At 34.0% G+C, this 25,766-nt stretch overlaps 2 long non-coding RNA genes across 3 annotated transcripts in view; one reads left to right on the plus strand and one right to left on the minus strand.

Moving 5' to 3' along the window:
- LOC144334859 (uncharacterized) overlaps positions 1-25,766 on the plus strand; it is a 1,627,235-nt gene that overhangs the window by 1,143,380 nt on the left and 458,089 nt on the right. The gene's annotated exons all lie outside the window — the stretch shown is intronic.
- The window catches only part of LOC144334860 (uncharacterized), a 125,918-nt gene that overhangs the window by 19,447 nt on the left and 80,705 nt on the right, over positions 1-25,766 (minus strand). Inside the window, exon 2 of the long non-coding RNA XR_013405116.1 lies at positions 6,828-6,885. This is a non-coding gene — a long non-coding RNA (uncharacterized LOC144334860). The remainder of the gene's footprint in view (positions 1-6,827; positions 6,886-25,766) is intronic.

The raw sequence follows: 25,766 nt of genomic DNA on the forward strand, positions 1-25,766 counted from the left end.
GACTCTGTTTCATTAAATGTCTTTTTGTCTCTTGTTTTCTTCCTTCTTTTATTCTACAATGTGTATATTGGTCCACTTTATGGTGCCCCACAGATACATTAGGTTCCATTCACTTTTCTTCAGTCTTTTCCCTTTCTTATTTTAAGACTCAGTAATATTTTTTGTCCTATTTCAAGTTTGCTGATTTTTCAACCTAATCAAATCTTCCCTTGAAGCCCTCTCTCTCTATATATATATTTTTGATTTTCATTATTATAGTTTTCAGCTCCAAAATTTCTTTTCGGTTTTGTTTTAGGTTTTCCACCTCTATATCAATATCACCACTTTGTTTCTATATTGTTCTCTTGACTTTCTCCCCATCTTCTTTTACTTCTCTGAGTATGTTTAAGACATTTGTTTTAAAGTCTGTTTAGTAGATGTGTCATCAAGCTTTGTCAGGGACAGTTTGTTTTCTTTTGAATGGTCCCTATGTTCCTCTCTCTTTGTATGTCTTGTGGGTTATTTGTTGAAAGCTTTGCAGTTGAATCTAATAATGTAGCAACTACGGAACTCAGATTCTCTTTTCCACAGCGTCTGCTATTTTCTGGAATGTTTGTGTTTTATTTCATCTGATTGTTGTAGGCTGTCTCAGTTCCAAGGATCAGCCACAAGTGTAAGCTTAAAGTTTGTCAGATCTTTTCTGAGCCTGTGTCATTTCCTGGGCACACAGTTACTTGCTACTGTTTCTCATATATGCGGTTGTTAATGAATGCCCTAATCTTTACATAAGGCTTTTAAAAGAGAAAAATGGAGTGAAAAGTGTGCTGGCCCTTTATGTCTCGGGGAAATCACTTGGGCCAAGAGTGAGGGCCTAGTAACAATAGTGAGAAGTGCAACAATTATGGCCTCCTGCCTCTTTGTACTGCTGTGATCAGAAGCGGCAACCAGCAATCCAAGCAAAGATCCCGGATATGTGGAGAATGATCTTCCTTTTGCCCATCCTGACTCTTGCAATCTGGGTGAAAGCTGCTTCAGGAACATGTCCACAGCTACTTGCAGTGTGGCTAGGGGTGGAGAATGAGTATCTGCTACAGTGCTGAGCATTGAAATTCATCAGAAATTAACTGCAATTCCCAGTCAGAGCTTTTACCTGGAAGTTGCAAGCCTTAAATAGACTGCAGAGTTCCAAAATTTTTACATCAGACATACTCTGCAAGTGCATTCTCCTAAGTGGGGAGACAAATTCCTTGTGTTTTCCACTTCCCAGAATCCTGTTCCTCAGTTACTTTTAACTTTAAAAATAATAGCCTTATTTTTATTTAATTAAAAATCTAATGGGACGGTGGAAATTCATCTAGATTTGAGGACTTCGTTGTCCTCTGAACTCAGAAAGCTGAGTGGAAGAATGTGAGAGCATGAACACTGTTCTCCAGTTGCTTTCCGGGTACGACTGAGTGGGAGAGCCAAGATAGAGGCAGCAGGTCTTAGCATATACTGGAAAGTATGGCATCAAAATGAAGGTTCTAATTAGGCCCCTTGATGAAAAGCAGCAAAAGAAATTTTATGCTGCTAATACATTAAACTGTGGAATTACACCAAAGAATTACTATAGCAGTAACTATATTCCAAAAAGTGATGGAGTGATGAACATTGTCTTACAGTATGCTTGTGAAGCATTGTGTAGGTGAATAGTGTAAGGAGATGCATATTCAGCTTGACACTGGGAGAAAACTATTCTAAAATATTTGCATCAGACAGATACTCCATTATCTTTCTGTCTCCATTTCTTCTGCTGCAAAATAAGTGACAATAATAGTGGATCAACCTATACAACAATCCAGGAAAATCTACCTTATAGGTTTATGGCACACAAATAGTATAAAAAATAAAATACCTCATGGGAAAAATACTCAGATTTTATTTAATTTCAAGATATTATTTTGACAAGAACTCATTTTCTTTCAATGCATGGAGTACATGTGCATTTTCCACATCACTTCTGTCAGAATCTGTGTATCAAATACTGGGAATAATTAGGGACACTTTCTGATATTACTTAGTTTTGACCCTCAAAACAAGCAGAAAGTCCTTTTGTTGCTGGAAATCTAAGCGTATATATGTAAAGAATCAAAGTCTATATCAAGAGCAGTTGAGGAATATATGCTTACTGAGATAGGTAGTTTTTAATATTTTAATTATCATGTTTCTACAGTAAATAATTATGATTGAAAATAATGGGCTTCTTAATTGATTTGGACGTCATTTCCTAAAGCAAATCTGAAAGTGCAAGTGAAAAACTAAGATGATTTTGAATTAGGAAAATGAATAAAGACTGGTTTGCTCTATTTTATTATTCAACTATAATATTTAAAATAATATGGTACTGACACCAGAAAAGACAAATATCTCTTCACATTTTGAGAACTTGCCATTTGCAAGGCACTGTGATAAATGTGGGTGATGTGTCTGGTAAAAGAAAGCAGGCATGACCCATACTTTTATAGAAGTGGAGAGTAAAATGTTGAATACAGACAAAAGAATAAGCAATTATAATGTATGATGTTAAGTGTTGTAACAGGGGAAATATTACATTTCAGGAGAGCTCTTGGAGGGTGTGTATCCCAGATTCAATGAATGCCTCTTGGAAGAAGCAAAATTTAATCTGAGATATGAATATTGTACGTTATTTAAGAGAAGATGGATTCCAGTGCCAACATAGCCTGTTTGTAGATGGAATATGGTTTTGAAGACTATGACAGGGATGCAAACAATTAAGAATTCAACACTTGAGAAGGCAGGGGCAAGAAAAACTAAGAAGGCAGCTATACAGATGCAGGAGGAAAATAAAACATAAGAATGTATGTGTTTAAAACTAAGGGAAAATATTTCAAGAAGGGAGTTTTCCATAGCATCAAATAATGCTGGAAATCCAAAAGACATGAAGTGTTTTTGTTTATTTGTTTTTTTAAAGTTCATTGGAAGCAATAAGAATATTGGTGCCTTGGGAATAGTATCTGCAGGGAAGTGGTGGGGTGGAAAAGAGACTGAAATAGCAGCCTAACAATCCATCTTTGTTTGAAGATGCAAAGGTAAGGGATGTTGACTGCATATTCAAGGTTTTCTGTGCAAGGAAAACAAAAGCACAGGAGAGAGGTCACATAGTGAGTTGAGGCTTTTTTTTTTTTTTTTTTTTTTTTTTTTTTTTTGACAGACTCTTGCTCCGTTGCCCAGGCTGGAGTGCAGTGGCATGATCTCGGCTCACCACGACATCCGCCTCCCGGATTCAAGCTATTCTCCTGCCTCAGTCTCCCGAGTAGCTGGGACTACAGGCACGAGGCACCACGCCGCGCTATTTTTCTTTTTTTGTATTTTTAGTAGAAATGGGGTTTCACTATGTTGTGTAGGTTGGTCTCAAACTCCTGATTTGTGATCCTCCCGCCTCGGCCTCCCAAAGTGCTGGGATTGCAGGCGTGAGCCACCCCACCTGACCCAAGGGAAGGCTTTAAGGCAGGAGAGATTTGGGCCGACGTAGACGCTGATTGGAAGGATCTGGTAGAGAAAGTGATGCCCGTAAAATGGCTAACAGAAAAATCCATTGAATGAGAGGGACAGTTAGGGATCAGATAGGTTCAGAGTAAATTTGGAGAAATAAATCTTGTACCAGAATCGCAATACTTTAGAGGAGGAAAGAAGAAAATCATAGGAGAAGATGCAGAGAATTTTGTGGAATTATGGCATAAAATTGAGCAGATCTTATTTGATCACTTAATTTCTTGGTTAAATAAGAGACTAGATTATCTACTAAGCAACCAAAGAAGTTGAGGGGTTGGAAAAAATGCAGTGAATATTATATAAACTTAAACTAAAACCTAGAACTTCAGAGAAGAAAGATTGATAATGAGCTATGCACTAAGCAAAGTGATCAAAATTTAAGATTGATACAGCTAACTGTAGAGGTGCTATGTTCATAATGATTTAACCAGCTGCATTTATGAATATTATTTTTTATTCCAAAACATTTCTTCTAAATGTTACTAAATTTAGTACTCTAAAGCCTAAAACCTATTTCTATTTAGAGATATAATGACTTACTATTTTACAAATCATGCTTAGATATTAAGTCTAGAATTAATGGATTGTGCTTCAATATTTTTACTCATAATATTTGTTTTCAAAACATGTAAAAGTGTTCTGAAAATGTATTATAGATTATTTTTACAGTGGAGGGAGAAGTCCTGAAACGACAGCTGCTTGACACATTTTAGCATCCATTGATCTTTTAAAAACTACAACAGGCAAATGGCTTCTCTTGAATGCACTTTGGGGAACAATGTGACGTTTACAGTTAAAAGCATTACACATCCATATGCATAATTCATAAACTGAAAATTATTTAAATCCCAGAAACCCTCTTTGATAGGTTTTGCTTTCAATTTCCAATGCACTGATGCTTCTAATAACTCATTTTCTCTGTACAAGCCTATCGTTTTCTGTTACATGGAGCTTCTCTACAAAATGAAAACTAGGTATATAGATACCTAATAGGAAGAAGCAATATTGCTTGGTGGTCAAGACTGTAGGCTCCAGAACCAGACACTTTGAGTTCTGATCTTCATTCTGCAATGTAATACCTATATGACCTTGTAAAGTTTTGTTTCTTCCTTGAACCTTAGTTTTCATCTAAAAATGGGCCCAATAACAGTGTCTTTCTCACAGAGTTGTTGCAAGGATTAGATGAAATAATGTATATGAGCGCTGAATGAGTGTAAACTAATGATAACCATAAGCAAATGATGTTTGTTCTGTTTTTTATTAAAGTATGGCTTACATTCAGCAACATATATGAATCTTGAATGCAATTTGACTAATGTTTACATATGTAGACATCCATGTAGCCACCTCCAGATAAAGATATAGTAGTACATTTTCATATGTCCAGGAAGTTATGTTGTCTTCTTTTCCTAAAAAATACCCCATTCCCTTTTCCTGTGCTAACTACTATGCTGATTCTATTACCATGTCTATTCTTGAAGTTCATATAACTGGGATCCTACAATATGTATACTTTTATGCCTGGTATCTCTCATTCAAAATGACATTTTTTGAATTCATCAGATTGATCTATATGACCAGTAGGTTTAATTTCTTTCTTTTTTTTTTTTTTTTTTTTTTGCTGTATAGTATTCTATTATATAAATATAGAACTTTTAAATGTTTTTAATTTTTTTCTTTTCCTATTAATTATAATTTGTTTAAATCAATCTCTTATTAACTCATTACTTTTTCCAATTCTTAAAGATTTTTCTTTACTTAAATATAAGATGCAGCTGGTCATTAGTTTTTAAAAAGGGTACAAAGATGAGTCACCTATAGAAGATAGTAAATACTATTATATGGTGTGGATTTTTTTAACACAGAAAACCTGTAGCTAGGGGCTTCTAGAAAAGCATTTATAATACAACATAAACATGATAGGATACAAAGGGATTTTATTGCTGTTTTGTTTATTTTTTGAAATTTTAACCTCAGAGAAGTAGGCAAGTCCAAACAGAATGAATTTTCACAGACAGGATTATAGCATGATGAAAGAAAGAAGAAAGCAAGAAGGAAAGAAGGAAAGAAAGAGAAGAAAGAAAGAAAGACATTACATTGTTTTCTTTGTTTTCTGTAACACCATGAGCCCAGGAAATGAATTACTTATGCCTTGGGGTCAGAGCATCCAGAGCCTCCTCTATGTTCATGGTATTATTACTACAAGTGCTACTTAGTGAGGATTCTATAATCCCACTAGCACTGAGACAAAGACCAAAATGTGATGTTTTTCTCTCCATCTCCCAACCAATACCCACAAGTAGCTTCCTTTGCCTAATTTGTCTTCAGACTGTAGTAAGCTTAGCAGTAGTCACCCAACTAATGTCAAAAACTTCCATATTTTTATTACTTTGCTCATGCTTTTCCTCACCACTAGGTTGCAAAAATGATTGGCATCTAATTTCCTAACTCCATTGACTCCCTTGTTTACATCCTCACAAAAGGTGAAGCCACGTGTCAATCTTCAAGCATCCTAAATGACTCTAAATTGTATTCTGTAATGTCATAAGGGCAATATACTTGCTGTATGAAATTACTAGTGACAGTTGATGGGGAAAGCAATGCAGGGAGATAATTAAAAATGCACCTGTGATCATATTATCAGTAAAAATTAAAGTGGTCTGTCTCTACTGAGTCTTTCTGCTGTCATGTTCTATGCATGGTGTCTAAGACAAAGGAGCATTTATTGTACTGCAATCCTTTTAAAGGATAGATCTTATTCTTAGATATCAATATATTAGAAAGCATTTAATCATACTCTGAATGCAGATTTTTTTCCTTATCACAGAACTGCCGAATTTAAAATGATTTCATTAAGATGGAGAAGAAAAATCAACTTGTAAATATGCAGCTTGCCAATAATTTTACTGCCTTTACTTAAGAAACTATTTAAAGAGAGGAGCATCTAAATTTTAGAAGCATTTGAGTAAACTTCCTTGCAGACTAGAAGTTTAGCAATTCCTTATTTGCATAATTGTGATATTGCTATTTAAATCCTTCAGTAAAATACAGAACAAAACAAAATGCTGCCCTAAGGAGGAGCCTTTATTGTCTCTTCATAGCCTTAATTATCTTCTATGGATATTTGTAATTTCTGTTTATAAACAAGCTTATTTTAAGTATAAATGTGCTATTTAAGTTGTGCTTAGAACCATTGCCATCTACGGATAATAGCTAATGTCCTCAGAAGAGAATGGCAGTAAATACCTGAACTGTGATCCTATCTGTAGTGCTGGTACAAGATAATGTGTGCTTACTTGTGATGCTTCTTTGCCTTTTCCCATCCTTGTGCCAGACTCTGCTCTTCTTAAGTATCTGGACAATGAAAGAAAAGAACAATTCTTCAGACGATGCATGTGTGGGTACAGGGATTATATGGAAATTTTGACTTTCTACCTCATTTTGCTGTGAACCTAAAACTGCTCTAAAAAAATAAAACTCACTAATTTTTTAAACAAGACTAGCTGTTATTGAATCAAAGTATGCTTAGAATACCATGACTCTAGAATTCTAGGTTAAAATGAGTGTTACACTTAACGTCATTTCACTGAACTGGTTTACTTACTTTTTTCTCAAATATTTAGGAATATCTAGGTATATGATAAATAAATCTTATTAAAATTTTGTGTCTCTTAAAATTTCCAGCACCCTACATCTCCTCAAAAGATCTTACTCTCCCAACCTCACCAACCTGTCTGTACCTCTTGATGACTTCCTTACCTGTCTTCTCAGGGAACTGCTAGGGCCAGATACAGATGCTGAATGGGATTAATTTGGCAGAGTACTTCCCCAGAGACTGTTCAAGAACATGTTGACTGGCTGAGTTCTCTTATGATGAAAGGGAAACATTGAAATATACTTGTGATAATTCAAGCAGATTTAATTTTATTAATTTTTATCTATTACGATTCTTTGGGTTAGATAAAATGCAATAAAAATTGAATTAAATGATCAAAAGTATTTCTTCACATAACTGCAAGGACAGGGGCTACCAGGTTTCAGGTATGGAGCAGAGCTCAAACTCTGTTTCTGTGATTCTCTTGGCCTAGCCCTCTTCTCTTGACTAGGTGTGAAATGGGGCAAGAATAGAACTGAACGCCAGCACTGCAATATGACTTTTGTGAGCTCTAGGCATTTTCGCCTTCACATACCTCTTTCTTCATTAAAAAATACTACCAAATATATTTTACAATTGCATTGTTTTAAAAAAGGATATAATCCAGCTTGAATTAACTATTATATATTTGTTTTTATATTCATTTTTCTTCTGATTTTAAGGAAATTAAAATTAAAACATTTTGTAGACCTCTAAATATACTACGGGCCCTAGACAGTAAGGCCTACCTACTGTGTCTGATAGGTAAATCAGTCCTGCTGAGCACAACAGAAAATTATGCTGCTTTGACATACTATCTTCAAAATCTTCCCGTAATGTTGATCTTCCTATCTCTGTGTTACATGTTGAGAAAACTAAGGATCAGCAAGGCTAATTAAATTGATTGAAAACACAGTAATAATTGTGAGTCAAGAATTGAATCTGCCTATGTTGGACTTTGATACCCTCCAGCTTCTACCTCACCAAGTCCGATTTTTTTTCCTAGGTAATAAATACTAAAAATATCTCATTATTTTCCTTACTGTCTACTGCCTAGTCTGCCCTCATCCTCTCTACACTCCACCCTTTACCACTTAACTGTCATCATCATCATCATTATTATCACCAGCATCATCATGGAAGCATATACTGAGTGCACAATCTAATTTATTCCAACTTATTTGCTCTTTAAAATTAAATCCATCATACAGGCATTATTATATGTCTTCAGCAGATAACGTAGGGCCCAGAGAAATAGAATAACTTATCTAAGTTGACCCAGGTAGTGGGTAGCGGGTGACATATGAAGGAAACCTGTAGACTGCATGATTAATCCTTTGACAGCTCCATCTCTTACCAGTCCTTTCTTCTTTCAAATCCGATATCACAGACAGTCCATATACCACACGTTTTAGCATTTAGTTATATGCTTTTTATTTTTATCTAATTATTGGTGGATGTTAATGTCATCTTTTTCATCAAGACTATTGCTTCCTGAATAAAATGAGATTTTCTGTGGCCACAGCACTTAATATACTAAAAAATATATGGTATATGTTTTTATGTACTACATATCATGTATTTGAAAAAATATACATTACTAAAACTGGAGCAATAGCAGGAAATTACTAAAAGAAAAAGAAACACTATAAACATCAATACAAACTTTGAAATCTAACATTTTTAAAAATATCACTTTTTAAAATGTTTCACCATTTTCTTAGTATTGTTTTAGCTTAGTTTTATTGTCTTGCATATAACTTCATGAATGTATAAGCTTTCATTGTGTTTTGAGATCTGGAAGAAAATTATTTTATATTTGAAAAGGAACTTATATTTCAAATATGCTTTCAGTTTTAACTGAATGTCTGTTTTCTTTTATGGGAACAATTCCGTCTTTTTTCCCTTGTGAGCAATGTCCCAAGCCGAATTTAACTTAGAAGAGAAAATATACTTGTTTTAATGTCAGCATATGATTTAAGAAAAGTGTGAATACCGCCAATCACCATCTCCTTCACCATCAGTGGAATTATTCACATTTTATTCATGTACCCTTGGACTGATGGATTTAACACCTGAAGCATATGAATGTCCTTATTCTTTCAATGTGCCCAGGAATAAATTTTGTGGGCAGTATCTTCATAGCACTTTGATAGTAACATTCCTGATAGGACATTGATCCAGATATTTTGCCATCAAACTTTACCATTATTCTTGCTCATGAAAAGAGAAGAAGTTAAGTATGTAGCAGTCCATGGCATGACAGTCTTTCTGAGTAGCCTGTCAGATTTGCTTTTATTATATAATTTATGTACCAAATATCCATTCAATATTGTCAGTTTCTGTAATCCTGCAGCCATCTTCATTAGAAAATTGACATTACACTTACTCGATGTTTAAAACTCCAGTGCTTTCGAAATAATTTGTATCTTCCTGAGAGGACAAATGGTGGAATTTAACAGCTTTTTTCTTCGTCTTTGCTGCTGACTAAATTACTTAAGGTTTTCAATCTATAAAACAATAGTGATTGCCATCATTTGTTATCAATCAAATAATTTCTGTTCTTTTAAAGAATGGTATATAAGAGCACTTAAAAGTATTGGTTCAAGTTTGAATTCTATATAGAAATCCAATGAATTCTTTTCAGCACTTGTAAAATTGACATAGAAATACTGCCTACCTTGTAATGGTGTCAGGGACTTAATTGATATAAGGTTTGAAAAGAATCAAGTCCTCAGCAACTGGTAACGGTTATTATTTGGAAATAATTCTGAGTTAGTTTTCATGAAATATAGAAAAACAGCAACAAGAGAGAGACAGAGAGAGAGAGAGTGTGTGTGTGTGTGTGTGTATCAGTTATCACATTTTCTCAAAGGTGTGAGATGTTTGTATTTGCTTTCCTGAAAATGGAAATGAAACACACTAGAAATGTTTTATAACTCCAAATGCTAGAGGGTTGTGTGTGTGTGTGTGTGTGTGTGTGTGTGTGTGTGTGTGTGTGTGTGTGTGGCTTATTTTCTCCTCATATAAGAACTATTTTTGGACAATAAAAATGACCATCTAGTCCTTCTTGGATGAAAAATGGTCTAAAGGCAATGAGTAAAGTACACATTCTGGAAGAAAAAAAGTAAGGAAAAACATAGACTTTATGAACCATTGTGCGATTATTTTCTCTGAATCCAGAAAGCCACATCTAATTAGCCTGTGTATTATATGTTATCATGTAATTATCATTCATATTTTAGGCCATATTTACTATGACAAACCAGGAGTTGCCAAAAAAATTCTCCCAGTGTGTGAAAGCAGCTCATATATGAGCTGCGTAGGCAAACAGGACATGGGACTCACTTGTACCCTTGAACTATCTCTAAAAGGGCAGTATTCTGAGGATTAAACCCAAGCTGCGTCTTTAACAAAGAAGAGGCACTTGAACTATTTGGGGTTTTTAATTTTTTTTTCAACATTTTCAGCATCAAATTTTTAAAAAGATTAATTAATAATCAACTTTAATATTATTCAATACTCTATAAACCTTTGTTGGCATTATCACTTACAAAAAGGCTAACTCTTTGGGATAGAGAGAGAGGGGATATGGTGGGAAATTAATGGTCAGATATGAATGTGTGGCAAGATCTGTTTACTTACTGCATGACCTTGAGCTATTTACATAACCACTTTCATCCTCACTATTTTTCATTTTCAGAATGAAGTTTGTTGTAAGAATTAGAGATAATGTATGCAAAGTACTTAGCACTATGCCTCACATTTAATGGGCTCAATAAGTGATAAATGACATTTTTTTGGTTTTTACTATTGTTGTTATTCAGCTATTAACCTCTCAGAATGTCAGAATCCAAGACCTTAAAGGCATTTCAGAACTAAGAAGATGCTGTCATTTTACTTCTTTCCTTACTTGCCTAAAGTCAGTCATTGGTGCCTTATTTGATACCCATGCAGTTAATCTGTAGAATAAATCTCACGAATATTAGAAAGGCCTGGGCAAAAATGTCTTAAATGTTCAAGTTATTAACAGAGCAGTTTACTTATTGCTCAAACTGTAACAAGGCCAAAGAAGGTTTACACATAATCTTAAAAAACCTAAATTATTTGAGGCAATCAAAACAAACAATAACCTCATAGACCACAAATTTTTCAGAATGGTACATGTGTAGCACAAATGTAAATGTAATATTTTCATTACTGTTATTAAATTTTTGAGACCAATGGTTATCAATCCTGGGTGGCTTTTAGAAGATACACAAATCAATCTCTACCCTGAGTTTTTGAGAACTATTTATTACAGAAGATATTATAAAATTCAATTTGAGAATCAGCAAAGATTAAGTAATATCATTCTACCTTAACATCGATTGGTTGTGCTGTTTTTTTGAAACACGTTTGTCAAGAAAATGTGCAGTTCTAATAGCATCCTTTGCGTGGATCTCATGATCACTATCACGTTCTTGTGCCATATAATGTAATAAGTGACCAAACCAATTTTATTATTAGGTACTGGGAGATACGTTTCCGAGTCCAGTAGTTCCTTGCACGGTATCAGTTCTTTCACTTAATCTCATTGTCATGCTTGTTTTGGGTCTCACCCTTTCAACTTGGAAATTAAGATTAAAAAATACCAGCCTCATATCAGTGATATGAATAGTAAAATAAATTATGTGTGAAAATGAATAATCAGAGCTTTAAAAAGCTTTTTCTCTGAGTGAGGTGACTACACCTCCTCTAATGCCTCAGGTAGTTTTGGTTTAATCTTATTGTCCCAGTTTAATGACTAATAACACCTCCATTTATCCTCAAATGGTCCCAGTTTATAAGAAAAAGTATCCCGCTTATGAGAAACATGAGCATCCTCACGCTATTAATCTCAACAGGTGATATCATCATAGAGCAGAACCTACCTTTATAGTAAGAGGCAAGTACACATCAGAACTGAAGGTAGTAAGATGACTACAATTGAATAGCAGTAAACTGATAAATAATTTGGTTTATGGGATAAAAATATTGTGGATTCAGAGAGTCCTAGTTATAAATGCTGTCTTTTCCAATGGCCTACATTCTTGGAACATTTGCTGAATCACTCACTTACAGACTGCAGGTAAATAGTACCTTTTCTGTATTGCCATGGTATGCTTTGGAAATAATGGTATGAAGGGCCAGGCATGGTGGTTCACGCCTCCCAGCACTTTGGGAGGCCGAGGCAGGCGGATCACCTGAGGATGGGAGTTCGAGACTACCCTGACTAACATAGAGAAACCCTGTCTCTACTAAAAATTCAAAATTAGTCAGGCGTAGTGGCAGATGCCTGTTATCCCAGCTACTCGGGAGGCTGAGGTAGGAGAATTGCTTGAACCCAGGAGGCAGAGGCTGCAGTGAGCCGAGGTGGTGCCATTGCACTCCAGCCTGGGCAACAAGAGCAAAACGCCATCTTAAAAAAAAAAACAACAAAAAATTCAATGCTCTGTTTGTTAGATTTCTTATATAAAATTTCAGATTTCTATCTGTATACTCATTAGTATGAGCAGAGGAGTTATATATAGGTAAAATTCAACATTTATAAACATAAGTTATATTATAGAGGCCACATGCTAGCAGTGAAGGAACCAAACATAAAGGTGTTCTGGTCTTTGACATCAATGAGTTTTCTGTCAAGCTAAGAAGACAGATGTGTAAACTGACATGAAAGCTACTTAAGTACTTCCTTCCCTTGGTTATCCCTGTAACATATCACTATTCATTTTCCTTACAAAATCTATTATAATCCTCAATTATCCTGTTTGTTTGTATATTCCTTATATATTGTTTCTCTTCTGAGAATAGGCCCCTGGCTACATTTGTTCACACCATGTTACTCACAATTTAAAAAGGAAATAGACAGAGTGAATGGAAATACTTGCTTGCTAATCATCTATTTCCTCAAAATCTATTAAAAAATATATGTGGCAAGAGTTTATATGTCTAGAAGAGATGGACACACTAGAAGTTAGCAGGCTGAATTGAGGGATCCTGTTCTGATACCTAGCTCACTGTGCAACATTGAGGCAGACATATCACTATGCCTGTTTTCTCACCAAAAGATGAAAGATTATGAATTTTTATATTTCTCAGTTATCTTGTGATTCTCGACTTCAATTCTTATATTCATAAATGACCCTCTTAACATATCATAATGTACAGTCAATGAGACTTTGCTTTTCTTTTTTTAATGTACTGGAGTTCTACATAAGATTTTAATTTAACAAGTGATGATAATCCTTAAAACGTGTGAAACTACCACTGTGGAGGTAACAGTATGTGTGTGTGTGTGTATATATATATATATATATAGCATATATATATATAGCATAGACCAAAGCCTATTTCTAGAGTTGTGTGATCTTAGTCCATCTGCATCAGAAGAACCTGGAATGTGTGCTGAAAATCCAGATTGCCAAGTCACACACAAGACTTAGTGACCCGAAATCTCTATGGAATATTAGAATGGGCATTTTAAAAAAACGCACAGACTATTCTAATGAAAATCAACATTCAGAATCATTTAACTAGAAGCTATCTAGTCAGGAACATCCATAGTGAAAATGAGGTGACATGATCCCCACCATTTCATGAGACCGTGTCTGATCATGAATCCAACACAGAAAAGAGCAAGGCTGACAGAAAAAGAGAGTTTTAAGTCCTGATAACATTGATTGATCCATGGATCAGTTACATATGAAACTAGCACAATCATGGATTTATGAGCTGATAAAATCTATCTTTGCTTGATCTTTTTTAGGTTAGATTTCTCCTTCTGAAAAATGTCTCAGCTAACGCAATGTTTTCCTCAAAATCTTCCATAACAGCTGTTACTGCCATAGGGTTATATGTAAAAAAGAATGAGGCTACACAGGTTGTTTATGGTTATCCCTTTTATTGGTTAATGACCTTCCAGTATTGGTTTTGGATGGTTGCTTTACATGTCATACGCTTGTTAAATATTCTGAGATTCAACCCTACATAATTGCAGATTTTGTAATATATTATCTATTGCTATTTGCTCTGGATGTTGAGAAAGTAAAATAGTAAGCATAAGTAGTATTATATAATAGAAATATTTAGGAACTGTGTTAAGAGAACCATTGCCTGACTTCAGTTGGTAGTATGTATCACCCCTGGCTATAGTTAGAGTGACCGTGGACTCTTCTAGCAGTACTCTTTATTTTTAAAAGCCTGTATTTCATCTACGTTGGAAGTATTATATGACACAACTTCAAAATCTACTATAAAGTTATCATAGTCAATACAGCATGATATTGGTAGAAAAACAGACAAATAGACCAATACAGAAATCAGAAAAGAATACAGAAATCAGAAATTAATTCACATATTTCAGCCAACTGATTTTCTATAGATGTACCAAGAACATACATTAGGGAAAGGACAATCTTCAATAAATGGTGCTGGAAAACTGGATATCCATATGCAGAAGAATGAAATTAAACCCCTATCTCTCACCATCTACAAAAATCAACTGAAAATGAATAAAGACTTAAATATAAGACCCAAGTCTATAAAATGACTAGAAGTAAATATAGGAGAAACACTTCAGGATGTTCATCTAATAGATTTTGTAGATAAGACTTCAAAAGCACAGGCAATGAAAACAAAAATAGACAAATGGAATGTATCAAACAAAAAAGCTTCCATAAAGCAAAACAATGTAGTAAAGAGACAGCCTGTGGATTAAGAGAAAATATTGCAAACTATCCTTCTGACAAAGGACTAAATATCCAGAATATATAAGAAACTTAAAAACTTAACACCAAAAAAATCCTATTTTAAACTGGACAAACAAACTGAATTCCATTTTTCAAACAAACCCATACACATGACCAACAGATATATGAAAAAATACTGGAACTTGTTAATCATCAAATGAAGATAAAAACCACAATGATGAATTATGCCACCCTGTTAGAATGGCCATCAAGAGAACAAAATACTAACAAATACTGACAAAGTTGTGAAGGAAAGGGAACTCTTATACACTGTTTGTGTAGAATGTAAATTAGTGCAGCAGTTATGAAAAACAGGATGAGGGTTTCTTAGATAACCAAAAATAGAACTATTATACCATGCACTCCAGCAATCTCACTCCTGGGTATTTATCCAAATAAATAAAATCAATATATTAAAGAGATATCTTCACCTCAATGTTTATTGCAGTTTTATTCACAATAGACAAGATATGGAATCAACCTAAATGTTCATCAACAGATGCCTACAAATATGTGTTATATATACACAATGGAATACCATTCAGACATAGAAGAAAATCCTGTCATTCAAGACAATGTGCATAAACATGGAGGACATTATGTTAAGTGAAATAAGTCAGGCACAGAAAGGCACATTGCATGTTTTCATTCATCTGTTCTCAGTCATATGTGGGAACTAAAAATTATCTCTCAGAAGTAGAGAGTAGAATTGTGGATATTAGAAGCTGGGAAGCGTAGGGAGGGGGAAGATAAGGATACGCTGGTTAACAGGTACAAAGTTACAACTAGATTGGAGGAATAAATTTTAGTGTGCTGTAGTAATGTAGAGGTCATTAACAATAATTTCATATATTTTCAAAAATCTAGAAAAGAGGATTTTAAGTGTTAACAACACAAAGAAATAATAAATGTTTGAGGTGCAGATATGCTAACTATCCTGATTTGATTATTCCACCTTGTATACATGTAATAATATATCACTGCATCCCATAAATCTGTGCAATTAATATGTCAACTAAAAATAAGAGAATAAAAGTAAGAAAATGGATAAGATGAGCTGCAATGTTTTCTTTCAGTTTTAAATTGTTAGGATTTTATGCCGATTGAGGGAACTTAAAAAGCAAAACTCTAATAGATTAAAATTGAGTAGTTTTTCAGGAATGTGTAAAATGATGTTTTACACACCTGCTTTACAGTGATAACTGATCACAGCAAGCATTATTCAACTCTATGAATCATTATTTTAACCTATTTTTTCCCCTCAAATGCTGTGGAAACTTGAGATTGGCTGCAAAGTGAAGAACTTACGTTGGTGACCTCAAGTATGTGAGGTTGCAAGTGCCTGAAGATTGGAGTAGGGGTAGATTATCATGCTCACGTATTATTTAACTTGTAAATGAGACATGTACTTTTGTAGTTAAAATGACAAGGTAGAATAGAACATTTAAAATAGAGGCGTAGATCACCGTCTTATATCTGTCTGTATATCACTTAGATACAAAATATTTGATACATAAGTAGGTAATGGTCTATATTTTATAAATGGAATTTTCTGGTAATTGCAATATGTTTTTCATGTATAGGAAACAGGACTTGAGGAGTGAACAGTGGTTTAAAAAATCATTAAAATGTAATCCTCAAGATAGACTTATCCCTTTAAAACATGAAATATGACCATTTAAATGTATAAAAATAGAAGTATGAATGCTGCAATGCTGCCTATATAAATTGCATTTTTGCATGAAATGTAATGGAGGTGAATGTCTAAAGTGCATACTAATTAGCCTAAAAGTTTGGTAAGGAAAAAATAAAGTAACTGAAATGCATTGAATTGTTCAAAATAAGTACATGAGAGCAATACATCTCCTACAATGAAATTTAAAAATCGAAATATAATAAGATTAGAAAACTTGATCAGGAATTAAAAAACATAATAAATAGGAATAATTTTAAATGTAGCAATTTTGACATTTCTATTTTATAGTGACTCACTTCTATGTAAGCAATAAATTTTTTAATATTCATTTAGGGAGCATTCTTTTTTTATTTGAAATGAGAAGAGTATTGATTTTGGTAAAATGTCAACAATTTGATTTATTATTCAAAATTGAAAGTTTATGATCCTTATTAAGTCACCAATGAAATATGATTGCTTTGTAGATTGTTCATGAGAAATTCTCCTATTGCTCTTGTCACTGTTGACACTGTAATAAGTTCAGCTAAAAGAAACATCTAGTTTCCTTTGACCTTCATTCATAGAAATATCAAATGTGTGTCTATATATATGTGTATGTTGGTATATATAGATAGATACATATACATGCACACAAATGTGGTCAAATTGTGAATTAAAATATGTCTTGGAAAATGATATACATTGTTTTGCAACTATAAGACCAAGGAAGGATAGAAAAATGCAGAGACACTGAAGCACAAAGTCCTTAATGCTTTAAATCTTACAGATTTATCAGTTCTGTTAGACCCCAAGACCTGAATGTTACGACCTGATAATTCCCATGGAAATCGATAGATGACTGCACCCATTGGAATTCTGGTCTATGAAATATTTGTGAGAAAAGATCCAGATACTATAGTCTAAGTTTCCATCCCACCAATCATTTATGACAGAAGAATAAGCCTATTCATGTTAAATATGTAGTTTTATCTTTCCTGGTTTTAGACCTCCCCACATGAACTTATTAAGTTAGCATTTGAGACAGCATGGGAGCTTCACATTGATTCATGTCCCTCCAGACAAATGATGAATGGGGCTCTTGTTGCACTGATTTCCAATTCCTAACCTCTGATTACCAAACCAATCCATATGACAATTTATTAGGGTAGCGGAGAATGTAGTCATTTCTTCGTTTGAATTGGAATTTTAATACCATATACTTCAGTCCAATCAAAATGGAACCATGCCATTGGAAAAGAGGACAGCTGCCTTTATTTCAAAATGTTTATTCCCCCTTTGACTAAGTGTGTACTATTAGAAAACACTTCTGTTTCAACTCTCTCAGTTGACTAAAATTCTATTTTCCCAATTCTAATTAATAAAATACTCTATATTTAAGGCATTTAAAGAAGTCAAAGTTTCTGCTAAATAACAATATTCTTCATTCTTTAATGTGATATTGACTTTTGAAACTGTAAAAACTATAACATCTTGGAAATCAATGAAACTTCTTCCAATAGGTGGTTATCTTGCTGTTTCCAATACTTGAAGATGAAGATGGTAGGTTTCAGAAACAGCCAAATGTGGATATGAGAAACATCTACAAAAATGCTACAAATGTAAGGAGAGAAAGTCCTAGAAATGACCGTACAAATAGAAATCTAATGTCACATGCAGTTAAGAAGCCTCATCATATTGCACATCTGCTATTAGCACCACTAGTTCATTCAAACCACTATGACCTGACAGCCTGGCCACCACTGGCACTTTATTACAGCTTCTACAAAGATATACACTTAAGAAAAACACCTCCTCTTTATTAGCTACCATTTGTGTCCTCTGGGAGTTCATCCACCCCAGTATTCATTTTCTTTTACTAGAAGTAACAATCAGGCAAAGCAAAAACCTCCTTTCTTCTGTCCACATGCAAATAATGTTCCCCATAGTTTGAGAATGGTTCCTGATTGAATTGTTTTGTGAACTTATGGTATTCTGACCCCTCATTGAACATATGCCATTCCCATTTGATTTTACATTATATATAAAATAAGCAAGTCAATTTGCATATAATATATAAGTATAATAAGAACAGACGCTTCCCTTAGGAAGCTCAGGCAGAGATTCAGGCATTTTAAAAACATCAAGAAGGAACATACCCACCTTGAACTGTTAGAAAGCATCAATTTTGTATTTTTCTCCACTGCACATCCACTGTAACATACATTATAGAATGTACATGCTCAAATTAGTTGCCAGCACTCAATAGGCCCTTTCATCTGTCATCAGTTAATCACATGGTCTTTTTATTGTACATTATTATTTGAAATAGGAAGTATTGTTACTATAAACCAACTCTAAGTAGAAATCCTGTGTCTCAAGCTCAGGAGACAGGTTTTTAACCACAGAGGCTTTCTGGAACCCAGCTAGATCTGCCATGTGAGACGCAGTGAGCCCTTTTGATTTAAGGCTGTTCTCTGGGGAACGCTGCCAGCTTTATCCTTAAAATCATTGCTCCTAGAAGACAACAGAGTTTCAGATTCTTTCTAAATGAGCACTATTCAAAGATAATGCAAGTCACATACATAATTTAAATTTCCTAATAGCTGCATTTTAAAACAGCAAAAGCACATTAATTTAATAATACACAGTATTTATTTAATATATATCCAATATATTAGCATTTCAACTTATACATAATCTTTTAAGATGTTAACAAGATATTTCATATATTTTTTCACACTGTCTTCAAAATCTGTTGTATGTAATAAGCATATCCCAGTTTGGTCCAAACATTTCAAGTGCTTTATGGTCACAAATGTAGCTCTTAATCATCTAAAGCTATGATGCTAAAGTCACAAATAAATATTTGGTGAAGGATTGAATGGTACTGTATCCCTATGAGATTTTGGTGTAACCCCTTTATGGAGATATTTTACTCTAGATATACATGAGAATTTGCCCTGATCAAAATGATTAAAAATCATAGGTTTAGGTAGACACACAAAGCCTTGATAATAAACCTGTCACTGTGCCTGATATTATGTAAATGACTTTCTCTGATAAAAATAAAATTATAATTTAATTTCAGAAATAAAATCAAACCATTTTTCAATATATGTGGAAACTACAATATACATTTCTAACTATATATATGAATTTTTAGAATTATAATTTTAAAATATCACTTATTTTGAACTAACAAAATGTACTAGGTTTTTGTCAGCTGAAACAATTAGAAAAACATGTATTAGACTGAAGTGCATGTTTATTAAATAGAAAAATGGAATATTAATAACTGATATGTCCTAATCAAGAAGTTAGAATAGTAGCTAAGACTGAAGAGTGCTGAAAGTGAAAAATATCAAAAGCTATTTGGAAGACTAGGATAAAAACAGGAAACAACACACGTATAATTATACTTGTGTATGTGTTTATATATATAACTAAATGCACATACCTATACAAAGATAACTACATAGATATCTTAGTAAAGATTATTTTTTGAAATTTATATGTTTAATACAGATTATTTTTGAAATACAAAAAGATAATATTATGAACTACTTTTACCAACAGTTTTGAAATATTATAGGAAATGAAGTTTCGAAATACATATAAATTACTGAAAGTGATTTCAGAAAAAAATCAAAACCAATAAAAACACTGAATCAATAGTTAAATACTACCTAGACAGAAAGAAGGAAAGGGAGAGAGAAAGAGAAAAGGAAAGAGGAAACAAACAGTAGGTCTAGTAGAAGCAAGTTCTACAAATCCTAAGAAGTAAACTTTCACTTTCAAATGTAAAACTGCTCCACAAAATAAGCAGGGTATAAAGTTCCCAAATCATTGTTCAAGGATAGTGATGTTTAATAATAAAGTTGGACAATTACAGGAAAAATTATGTAAGCTAATCTGTCTTATGAACATGTATGCAAAATCTTTAGTTAAAAATTGACATACCAAATACATCAATATATTTTAAAATGAATAGTTACCAATTGGATTTACAGAAAATTAAGTGGTTGGATATTTGTGTAATTAACCATGTAAACTGAATAAAGGAAAAATATACTATGTGATTTCCTAAATACATGCAGAAAAGTCAATACCTACTTAAAACTTTTTAAAAGTTAAACTATAGAAGTATAAAATAAGAGAGAAATTTAACACAAGAATATCTACGGAAATCGATAGTAAACATGCTGTTTATGAAAGATAAGAGATGTGGTCATTTCTGCTCAACTGTTTTTTGTTGTTGTTGTTGTTGTTCTTTTTTTTCTGAGATAGAGTCCTGCTCTGTTGCCCAGGCTAGAGTGCGGTGGCACGATTTTGGCTCACTGCAGCCTCCGCTTCCTGGGTTTAAGCAATTCTCCTGCCTCAGCCTCTTGAGTAGCTGTGACTACAGTTGCCTGCCACCTCACCTGGCTAGTTTTTGTATTTTTAGTAGAGACAGGGTTCCACTATGTTGGCCAGGCTGGTCTTGAACTCCTGACCTCAGATGATCCACCAGCCTTGGCCTCCCATAGTTGTGGAATTACAGGCGTGAGTCACAATGCCCAACCTATTCAACTTCTAGGATAGATTTTGGCCAAAGAGAAGACCAAAAAAAAAAAAAAAAAGATAACCATCATCTCTATATGATGTGATTATTCACATACAAAATCCAGGAAAGGATGGTGAGCACTCAATAAATGTATTATATTCAATAGCATTCTTCTATCTTAGTAACAGGTGATTGGAAATGTAATGAAAAAATTAGGTTTTAAGAAATATATTACCAAAATTATATGATATCATTATGAAAAAAAATAAATTGTATCTTATACATGAATGGAAAGACTCAGGAAAATTTAAATTCAGCTATTCTGCTAAATCAAAAAATTCAAGAACATCGTCTCAAAATTATAACATGATATATTTTCTCAGTACTTGACAAGCTAACTCAAACTTACATGCAAGAACAAAAAATGTAGATTAGAAAGACTATTTGGAAGACCAAAAAGACTGAGGAGAAGATGACAACACATCACAAATTGATTATAACAATTAGAATTAGTAAGGTATTTTGCACAAGTAAACTGATAAGAAAAACAAAAAGTCCAGGAAAAAATAGATGTGGAAACTTGCTTTAAGAAAAAATATATTTTAAATATTTGGATAAAGGATGAACTATTGAATAAGTTGTCTATCTATATAGGATATTCCTACCTCTTACTAAACACATTCAAGGAGGTGAAATGGGCAAGGCTTGGTCATTCATGTGAAAAGTAAGTATGAAACACAGATTTTTGTTTCGATTACACTCCTTTAATTAAATGAAAATAATTCATCAGTGAGTGTCTTTGCTTCAATTAAATTATATAAACTTTGTAATGTGCTTCAAAATTATTTTTTCTATGGTGATTTGTACTCTGCAGTTTCACTACAGATGACTATTTTTGAGTTGTATAGTATATGATTCATAATAGTAACTTCATCTAGAACACTGATCTGGGAAGAAGATAAGCTAGATTTCATTTTATTATTTACTTACTTATTTAGAGACAGGGTCTCACTCTGTTGCTCAGTCTGAAGTACAGTGACACAATCACAGCTCACTGCAGCCTCAACCTCCTAGGCCCAAGCAATCCTCCCACCTCAACCTCTTAAGTAGATAGGACTATGGGTGCCTGGCACTATGCCTAGCTAATTTTTGTATTTTTTATATAGATGAGGTTTTGCCATGTTGGCCAGGCTGGTCAGGAACTTCTGGGATCAAGAGATCTGTTTACCTCAGCCTCCAAAGTGCTGGTATGACAGGTGTGAAGCATCACACCTGGCTACTAGATTTTATATTGTATTGTGATTCATACAATGCTATGGAATTAAATATTTTTGTGGAATCTCTGGCAAAAAATAAGCACAGTTTGTAGTCACTGTGGCTGATATGTATTGCAATGGTTGAGGCCGATTGGGTGTATTAGGAGAAACCCACCAAGATCCAGTGCATGGCTAACACCCACCTCCCCACCAATAGCATTCTGTCTTGATTTCCATAGAAGCAAATCACCACTTCCCCCGCCCCCGACACAGATGTAACAATATTGTCACCAGCGAGAAACGACAGCTTAAATGATCTTTCATTAAGCAAAATCTCACATTAAATGTTTGGTGCCTTTTCTGGATCCAGAACACATTGGGTTTTGGGTATAGAAAAAGGCAAAAAGGTGGAAGAGAGGATTGTTCTCAAAAACCGGGAATTTGGAAATCAACTCTGAGCTGTCCTGTAGAGAGAGAAAAACTCTTTGTCTTTTAGGTATTTGATACCAAGTATGAATTCTGTTATAGCTACTTAAATTCATATTGCTCTCACCCATTTATGTATTAGTGATAAATGTTATATTCTCACACTTGAGTAATGGACTCTTCTGATTCAATCAGTTTGGGTGTTGGTTTTTGACTGTTAGTCTTATAAAATGCCATCTTGTTTATGCCTAGGAAGGATTCAAGCAAGTTCATTATACATTTTCCATATCTTAAGGATAAAGTATTCGTTATTTGTTTTATTGCAAAACTTTGAAGTTTTAAGAGTTGCATCTTTTGTAAGTTCTTTAGCTTTTGTTTTATTGGAAGAGGGACTGTATCCTCTCATACTAGAAAAGTTTAGGTTGTTATATTGATGATTACCTGGTACATTTCTACAGTTTATTAAAGTATACGGCTGTATCTTAAGATCAAAACTATACAGATCATAAGGAAAACCACAAAAGGGAAGATATGTAAAGAACCAGAGTTTAACCATTGGGGCAGGAGATCTCTGTAGCCAGCAATATTTGTAAATATTATGGAAAATACCTTTAATAATAACCAAAATTCAGTCATCTCACAAGAAACTTCAATTATTCTGTACTTTACAACCCTGCCCTAAAATTTGCAAAATGAGTACATGACATTTCATGCACAATGCTCTAGACACCTGCACTGGACATGCTTAATTAACATCCCATACGGTTAAGTCTAGGGATGTGAGGAGCGTAAGTCACTTTTTGCTGTACCTTTAAGACCTAGGTAAGAAAGGACACAAAACACTAGAGGAATAATCATGGTTAAGGAAGAAAAATAAATACATAAAAAGATACTTGTTGCTAAAACTCATGTTTACTGCAGATGGATTTTATATTCGACTGGATAATGTGATTCCCAGGGTGGAAATCAACTAACAGATGGAATTTGATAGACTCTCCATAGTTAAGGTGATCAGACTTTAGAACTAAACCAAGCAGGAATAACAAAAACTTTCATAAATTCAAGCAATAAAACATACTAATAAATTTGCCTCATGCTGTGTTAGACTTTAGGCAACTCATAGAAAGGACTCAATTTTAAACACAGACAAATATATAGTCACAGGAGAGGAAAATTAGAAAAAAGTTAATGATAATTTTGTTTCTATAATTAAACAGCTTAAAATGCAAGGATAGTAACTATAAAAATCTAAATAAAAAGTAGTAAGAGAATTAATCAGACTCTCACTATTTATCCTTTTACTATGTTTTGGAAACAATAATCTCTGGGGATTCCAAAAGCAGGGAGGGTGAGAGGGAGAAAAGATTGAAAGATTACCTACTGGATACAACATTCACTATTTGAGTGATGGGTATGTTACCGAAATGCCAGGGTTCGGTCTAGGTCCCAGTGCTCAATGTAGAGAAAGCAAATCATCTAGACAATATGAGTGTTTCCTGGAATGGAGGCTTTATTAAAGTGCTGCAGCTGAGGAGAAGTGAGATTCAGACTCAAGTCTATCTTTTCAACCAACTAAAATTAAGGGTTTATATAGCTGGGAAGAAATGTAACCATGTTTGAGAAAACAGGAGTTAGGGAATGGAAAGAAAGAGGAGTTAGTCAACAAGAAGCACGTAGCTAGTTAGGCAGTCATGATGAGTGAGGGGTCTTGTGTCTCATTGTCCAAATGTGGTGATCTGGTAAGCTTCAGTTCCTTGATACAATTTGGGAGGCCTGATAGTTGATTTCCTGAGAAAGGCACTCAGATAAGACAAATCCAATTTTCTCAAGTTTTAAGACTTAGGATAGTAAACTGCTATGTTTTTTCAAAAGTAACCATAAACATCAGCTCCATGAGAAAATTGGGCCAGTTTCAAGTACACTAGAACCCTCTGAATGTAAAATTTTTTTAAATAATAAAATAAAAATAGAACTTTTTAAAAAATTGTATGTTTTCTTTGGATTGTATTTTTTCAGTCTTAGAAATTAAAAGTAGGTGATAGGAAAGTGACTCTAAACTTTTAAGTGCATACTCTGGTTATATTTTGGTCTCCCTTGCCTGCCTCCTCCACCTCCAGCTTGCTCATATGTGCTTGCTTGCTCGCTTGCTCTCTTGCATTCTCTTTCTCTCTCTCTCTGGTGTTCTCTCCAAATCTTTCTCTTCCTGCCCCTCCCTCCCTCTTCCAACCCACTCTCTCATCCAGAAGTAGTGAAGGAGTCTAGATTTTGTTAATGTAGCCTGTCCTTGCTGTTTTGTTGTTGTGACAGTTATTCCTGTTTATCTTTCTAAATTTAAACTTCAAGGATTCAATGATTCCTAGCTGCCTGTTTCTTAAAGCAAAATTCCAAAGGAATGTTGCTGTAATCCTTCATCCAAAGGACTTCCCAAATGGGAGAGCCAAGGGAGAAGGTTGAATTAATACCAGTAACTGTGGTTCAATCTGAAGAGGCCACAAAGGCTTTTGTTCCTATTTAGTGACTTGGAAACTAGATGCCACAAACAATCTTATTTATTTTTGGTAGTCAGTTCTGTAAAGCATAGTGTCTGAAAATATTTAAATACCTTAAACTATACAATTGGTGACAAAGAAAACTGGTGTGATGATTCTTTCATTTTTTTGTGGGTAACAGCAGACAAGAACTATTGGTAAAGACTAAGGGGGTAGAAGAGAGATAAAGATTAACAGGGTAGAAGAGGGATAGGAGGAGAATTTATAGATCCCACCAAAGTTTCCATTTCTATTGGTCATCTGCCATGTCACCTGCTATATTCCCAAATGTGAGCACTGTCATTTTTCCCTGTTAAGTGATTTGGGTCACAAACTGGAAAAGTACAGCATTTAGGGAGATCAAAATGGAAAAGTTAAAGAAGGGGCTTGAACATAAGGGAGAA

The sequence above is a fragment of the Macaca mulatta genome, chromosome 15, assembly GCF_049350105.2.
Source record: "Macaca mulatta isolate MMU2019108-1 chromosome 15, T2T-MMU8v2.0, whole genome shotgun sequence".
In the NCBI taxonomy this organism is placed as follows: Eukaryota; Metazoa; Chordata; class Mammalia; order Primates; family Cercopithecidae; genus Macaca; species Macaca mulatta.